General features: G+C 33.6%; 1 pseudogene; it reads left to right on the top strand.

Moving 5' to 3' along the window:
* The first annotated feature begins 4,580 nt into the window (after positions 1–4,580).
* LOC129322506 (30S ribosomal protein S7, chloroplastic-like) lies at positions 4,581–5,055 on the top strand (annotated as a pseudogene).
* The last annotated feature ends 2,709 nt before the right edge of the window (positions 5,056–7,764 follow it).

Raw genomic sequence — 7,764 nt, forward strand, 5'->3', positions numbered from 1 at the left:
TATATATAATCCAATACTCAATGTATATCAATTTACCACGTATATCATCACTTCTTAATATACCAGATAACAAATAAGCATGCTACACTTACTCATATCAACTTCATAATATCTCACAAAATCAACATGTCTCATTCGTATTTAGATTTCATTACTCAAATGCAATACATAGTTTTAGCAAGTGAAATAGTTCCCTAAGTAGTGTTACCTACTATAATATATATTAATTTTAATTCTCAGTTTACCTCAAACCTTTGAGAGATTAAAAGTCTTAATCACTCCATTCTTGAGCCTTATATTACATGAACCCAAGCACTCTCTAACTCTATTTACCTCTATAGATGGATTTAATGTAATCAATAAATTAATTAAAACTCATTTGGAAACCTAGAAAAGTAACCCTTAAGAATTCAAATCTGAGACACAAGCCTAGGGCACATTTTTCAGTCATCAAATCTTAAGGTCAGAGGAGTGGAAGCAGGCATTAAATATAGGAGACTTACATTCGACATATCTAGCCTCTAGAGTACCTTCTCGGTTATAAATCATGAAACCCTAGCAGAGATCTAGGTTTTTCACATTCTACATAGTGTTTTATTATGTTTTCAATGTGTTTTTCTTAGATAATATGCGTATTTATAATTTCTTAAATCAAATCTGCTTGCTTCAACAAGCTACTCACTCACCCAAGCAAGTTATAAACTACTCAACCCAGCATGTACATCAACTTGCCTAGGTAAGTTACCCAATATGACTCCTCTATTCTAGATACTTCATCTTTGACCAACCCTAAATCCAAAGTCATTCCCTAATCTAGGGAAAACTCGAATCTTAAATTATTCTCTTTTCCTCCAATTATAAGGTTATTGTAACATCCTCAATTTCTTAATCTTAAGTTTAGAGATTAATGGAGGGTGAAGCAGAAGTTAGTGTAGGATTAGAGATTTGGATGATTAATTAATAGTTTGACTTGTTTGTATGTTGTATGAATAGATATGGGCAAGAACAGCGTGTTTTGGTTTGAAACAAGTGTGTATGGTGAGAATAAATATCACTATTCCATAAGCCATAACTTATGCTGCATGCGCCGTAGTACATGGACTAGAAATTGCCATTATAAGTCATGAAATTGGGTGATTTTCAAAAGTAAAAATTTAGAAACACACGAGATAGAGAGAGGAGAAGGGCTGAGGAGATAAGATAAGTTATTTTGGAGTGGTGGAAGGTGATTTGGATCAGTAACTTTCCAGGTAAGCCATGTATAACTCTTACCTTCCATTCTACACAAATTTCTCAAAAAATGAGTTATGGGAAAATTGATTCGGTGGAATTTGAGGGATTTGATTCTTTTTAATAGTAATAAAAAGGTTTTTAGAAGTTAAATTAGAGCTTTATGACTGGTTTAGAGCGAAACAGTAGAGCTTTGAACCCGTAGGCTCAATTTTAGCTTTTAGAGAGAGAAAGTTAGGGTAGAAGTCTGATTTGAGCAAAATAAGACTAGTTGAGGTAATGTAAAGTAGTAATTGGATAGTTATGGACTTAGAATGGATAAATGGAATAGAGTTTGTGGATAAATATAGCCCTAAGTGGTAAAAATGAGTTTTTGATCAAAATAGACTGAATGACTTAAATGTGCCAAATGTGTTCAGATTGGCATATTAGATGCACGAGTAGAGAAAGGAAGCTTGAGATAAGTTTATGTGATAGTTAAAACCTTTTTAGTGATAGAAGGGTTGAGATAACTGAATAACTTCCTTTGTTTGACTGTTTATTGCAACTATATGTTAGTATGCTATGGAGTGCATGAAACAATTTTAAACTAAGCACATTTTATAGCATTGAGTGATTGTTGTATGTAAAATGGCTTTTGATTGAAATAAGCATGGAAATGTGTGCTTTGTAATGAAAAGTATTATATGTATATATTATGTGTAAGAAAGTGTTAAATGATAAATAGGAACCTTAAATGGTTCGAAAAGGCATGATCAAAGAGGTGGGAGCTCACTCGAGTGTAGGAGATGATAAAGAACATGTGGCAAGGTTTCCTTAGTACTCGTTAGGGTACGGTGTTGGAAAAAATTCTCCTTAGTGCCTTGAAAGGTGTGGTGTTAGAGAAGATCGCCTTAATGCCTATTGAGGTACGGTATTGGAGATGAGAGACTCCTTAGTATCTTTGTGATATGGTGTTAGAGTTAATGACGCCCCATCGTTTGTATTAGGGGAAACCATAGTCCATATTATGTGTTAGAACATCTTTGGCCAGGTTATTCTACTACTGTAGGTGAGCTCAAGACTAATGAGAGTGTACATTGGTTTGAGATGAGCACTATGGTTTCATGTCGGGGTGATTTAAAGGTTCGATTGGTAGAGATCATGCTAGCACATTATGTGATATGATGAAATATGTTAAGATAATATGGAATCCTTTGTGATTGAGGAAAAGTTGAGAAAGGAAATGAGATATGATATAAATGCTATTTTATGAGGTTTTAATGATATATTATGTTTATTTTCATATTGTTGCATGTGATAGTTTCTATTACTAAGATTTTTATCTCACCCCTGTGGTTACATGTTTTTAGGAACAGGCAGTGATCAGGGCAAGGGAAGAGAGTTTAGACGGCTTGAGTTATGAAGCCATGTACTCTGAGATTGTATAATAAACTAAATTGAGATTGTATATTTAAGTATCTATGAATTGTCATAGGGTTGCATGCATGTATTGAATTGAGATGTTGTGAAATCAAGCTCGATTATGTGTATATGTGTTGTTTGAGACAAAAGGGCTATGATTTAAGTATGTTTGTGTTGATATGGTTGGTAGTATTGGTAAATCTTAAGCCAAGGGACAAATTATGATGATTGTGTTGTATGGGTTGAGAGATAGCCAAGCAAGCTAAATTATGCCAAGAAATGGCAAAGTATGTAAAGTTAGTAAATTTTGAAAATTAGCTGTAGAAGGGTCAAATTTCAAAATATATTATAATTGTGATTAATTATGGTCAATCAGGTGTCTTAGATTCTTTTGGACTTAGTTCAAGGCCTAGTGTAGTCTAATGAGAGAAAGGGATCGACTTGAGTGCTTGGGTGTGTAAAATTTTTAAAAAAGTGACTTTTTGTACCTAGGTGTCCAAATTTTGATCGGACCATTAGACCATGTCCAAACCTATTTCATTAGTTAATATACGAGCTAAGCTTCGCGTGGGTGCTAGAATCACTCTGATTAGATGTCGTATGTGAAAACATCGCACGCCGGAAGTTCATCATTTTTGCTATCAAAATGACAATAGAAATCCGGATAGGCGCGCCGTGGTGTATGTAACACATGCCGCAGCGTATGGCATAGAAAGGGAAAGCGTTTGGCTCTGTGCCATATGCCGCAGCACACAACCCAAATTTTAGTTTTATTTTGTGATAAATGTATGCAATTGGGATAGAAATGCTAGTGGGTTATGTCCACTACATATTTGAGGAGTGTATGATTTACTTCTGCCGTGTTCCTTTTTGATTCTATTGTGAATTGATTGATTTTACAAAATAAGTCTTCGGCTGAAGCTTTTGAAATGTAATTTGTTTATTGTAATTGATGTGATTCAGTGATAACACCGTAATTTTCTCTTATATTAAGTAGTTATAAGAGGAGGTTATAATTATAGCCTAGGCTTTGTTTCTTAAGATGTTACAAGTTGTATGATGTGAAAATATCATGTACAGTTCTGTAAAGTGGCCGTAAGCGTGATTTGTCTATCAACTTTTCCATTATCACCCTTAAAAACCAAACTCTAACTTAAGTAAAGTTTTCAGAGTATGTCTAACCTCTCGATTTGAAATCATTGCTTATATACCTGGTATTATCCATAATTTACAAGAACAATATGTAGTTATATTAAGAGGGGGAAGGGTTAAGGATTTACCTAATGTGAGATATCACATTGTTTGAGGAACCTTAGATTCTGTTAAAGTAAAGGATCATTAATAAGGGCATTCTATTACATTGTAGATTCTTATCCAAGATTCGTATCACTTGATGATGCTATGTGAATTGCTAGAAACATGTGAAGTGTATCACTAACCTAATAACAAAAGTTTTATAACGGAATTGGAACAGGCTACCATAAGACAAAAGATCTTCTTTGTAGAGAGACTTAATTTGGAACTATGACATGTCCAAGGTCTCGTATTGAAATAATTTCATAGATTTGCCTTGACTTTGTCCATGTCAACTAACAATTCAAAATGCCTTGAATTTTTTAGAATAGGTATGAGTCAAATAGCACTGATTCAAAACACTTCTTTTTACACTATTTTGAAAACCTAAGGACTCAATTGTATGGATATATAAAATACAGGACTTGCAGTCTGAGCAGGAAAAGGAGGAAAATGGATACTCAATTTCAAGTGAGTAAATACAATTCCAAACTCAATCTCATAAATACATATAGAATTTTGTGGAAAGTCATATAAGGGTTTGGAAGGAGACTTTTCATATCTTTCAAGATCCACCCTACAATAGAGGGTCAAAATTCAAAATAAATAATTTTAGCCCTTATAGAAAGAAAATAGATGCTTTAACTCCTTTTAGGCTTATGTCATGTCGATGTACTACAGAAGAAAAAACTGCAAAATCTGATCCAGTTTATTGTATTTGATTAGTTAACATGCTGGTTAACCATATTCTAAAACATGAAAAAAAAAAATCATTAGCTTATCAAATTATCTATCGAGCCATAAAAAATATTTAACAAAAGATAGAAACAAATCCACTATTTTTTTACATCAAGGAATATGTGGAGGTTTCCTAATATAGCAATAAAAACAAGGCGTGTAAGTGGATTGACTTATCAAGTTTCCATTGAAATAGGATCCACACAAGGAAAGGCACTTGCCATTCGTTGGTTATCAGGGGCATCCCAAAATCATTCGGACTGAAATATGGCTTTGAAATTAAGTTTTGAATTAGTGGATGCTACCAAAGGGAGTGGCGATGCCATACATAAAATGGAAGAGACTCATAGAATGGTAAAGGCAAATAGAGTTTTTGCATATTTTCATTAATCTATGAACAGGATCTATATAAACACATAGTATAACATCCTAAAGTTTTTAATCTTGAGTTTAGAAGTTAATTGAGGGTGAAGTGGAAATTAGTGTGGGATTAGAAATTCAGATGATTAATTAGTATTTTAACTTGTTTGTGTGTTGTATGAACATATATAGGTGAGAGGAGTACGTTTTGAGTCGAAGCAAGTAAGCATGGTGAGAATAAATCTTACTGTGCCACACACTGCAACTTGTGCTGCATGCACCATGGTGCATGGACTAAAAAATCACTTTTTAAGTTGTGAAATTGGGTGATTTTTAGAAGTGCAAATTTAGAAACACGTGGATAGAGAGAGAAGAAGGGCTAAGGAGCTAAGTCAAGCCATTTTAAAGCGGTAGAAGGTAATTCAGATCAGTAACTTGCCAGGTAAGCTACGTATAACTCTTACCTTCCATTCTACATAAATTTTTCTAAAAATGAGTTATAGGGAAATTGAATCGATAGAATTTGAGGGGTTTGATTCTTGTTCAATAATAATAAAAAATGTTCTCAAAAGTTAAATTAAAGCTTTGTGATTAGTTTAGAGCTAAACGGTAGAGCTTTGAACAGTATGCTCAATTTTAGCCTTTAGAGAGAGAAAATTAGGGCACAAATCTGATTTGAGTAAAATAAGACCGATTAAGGTGATGTAAAGTAGTAATTGGGTAGTCATGGACTTAAAATAGATAAATGAAAAAGAGTTTATGGATGAATAAAGCCTTAAATAGTAAAAATAAGTTTTTGGTCAAAATGGACTAAATGACTAAAATGTGCCAAATGTGTTCAGATTAGTATATTGGATGTGTGAGTAGAGAAAGGAAGCTTGAGATAAGTTTTTGTGATAGTTGAAATTCATGGGTAACCTTTCTAGTAACAAAAGGGTTAAGGTAACTGAATAACTTCTTTTATTTAACTATTGATTGTAACTGCATGTTAGTATACTATGTAGTGCATAAAATAATTTTAAATTAAGTATGTTTTATAGCATTGAGTGATTGTTGTGTGAAATGGCTTTTGGTTGAAATAAGCATGGAAATGTGTGTTTTGTAATGTAAAGTATTAATTGTATATATTATGTGTAAGAAAGTGTGAAATGGTAAATCAAAACCTTAAATGGTTCGAGAAAGCATGATCATAAGGGTAGGAGTTTACCTGAGTGTAGGAGATGATAAAGACTATATGGCAAGATTTCCTTAGTACCTTTTAGGGTGTAGTGTTAGAAACAATTTTCTTCAGTGCCTTAAAAGGTGCGGTATTAGAGAAGATTTCTTAGTGCCTATTAAGGTATGATACTGGAGATGAGAGACTCCTTAGTATCTTTGTAATATGGTGTTAGAGTTAACAATGCCCTATTGTCTATATTGGGAGAAACCATAGTCCGTATTGTACATTAAAACATCTTTGGCTGGGTGATTCTACCACTGCAGGTGAGCTCAAGACTAGTGAGAGTGTACATTAGTCTGAGATGAGCCTATAGTTTCATGTCGAGGTGATTTGGAGGTTCGGTTGGTAGAGATTATGATAGTATGTTATGTGATATGATGAAATATCTTGAGTTAATATGGAATCTTTTGTGATTGAGGAAAAGTTGAGAAAGGAAATGAGATATGCAATATAAATGCTATTTTATGAGGTTTTAATGATATATTATGTTTACTTTTATATTGTTGCATGTGATAGTCAATAGAAGTAAGTTATTCTATTATTGAGATTTTTATCTCATCCCCATGGTTACATGTTTACAGGATCAAGAAGTGATGAGGGCAAGGGAAGAGAGTCTGGATCGACTTGAATGTGAAGCTGTGTACTTTGAGTTTGTGTAATGAACTAAATTGAGATTGTGTATATATATATATAAGTAAATATGAGCTGCCATAGGGTTGCATGCATGTAGATTTTATGAAATATAGCCCAATTGTGTATATGTATTAAATTGAAACAAAAGGGCTATGATTTGAGTATGTTGTGTTGAAATGATTTTATGTTGCTAAATCTTAAGCCAAGGGATAAATTATGATGAAATGAGTAATTTAGGGGCTAAGATTGTATTATGAATATGATTGTATATGCATGGGTTGAGAAATAGCCAAGTAGGCTAAGTAATGCCAAGAAATGGCAAAGTATGTAAAGTTAGTGAATTGTGAAAATTAACCATAGAATGGTCAAATTTTGATATATGAGTATGATTGTGATTAATTGTAGTCAATCATGTGTATTAGATCCTTTTGGACTTGGTTCAAGGCCTAGTGTGGTCCAATAAGAGAAAGGGATCGATTTAAGCGCTTGGGTATGCAAAATTTTTAAAAAAATGACATTTTACACCCGGGTGTCCAAACTTTGATCATACCAATAGATCATGTCCAAACCTATCTCATTAGTTAGTATACAAGCTAAGCTTCGTGTGGGAGCTTGAATCACTCCGATTGGATGTCATATGTGAAAATGGCGCACGTCGAAAGTTCATCATTTTTGCTATCAAAATGATAGTAAAAATTCAGACAAGCATGCTACAGCACATTGTGACATATGCTGCGGCGCACGGCATAGAAAGGGTGAGCACGTGGCTCTATGCCACATGCACAAACCATTCCTCAATTTTATTTTGTAATGTAATGCATGCCATTGGGATAGGAATGTTAGTGAGTTATGTCCACTATGTATTAGAGGAGTGTATGATTTACTTT

The sequence above is a fragment of the Prosopis cineraria genome, unplaced genomic scaffold (genome assembly GCF_029017545.1).
Source record: "Prosopis cineraria cultivar Desert tree isolate PC_DT_omini unplaced genomic scaffold, ASM2901754v1 PC10, whole genome shotgun sequence".
Taxonomy (NCBI): domain Eukaryota; kingdom Viridiplantae; phylum Streptophyta; class Magnoliopsida; order Fabales; family Fabaceae; genus Prosopis; species Prosopis cineraria.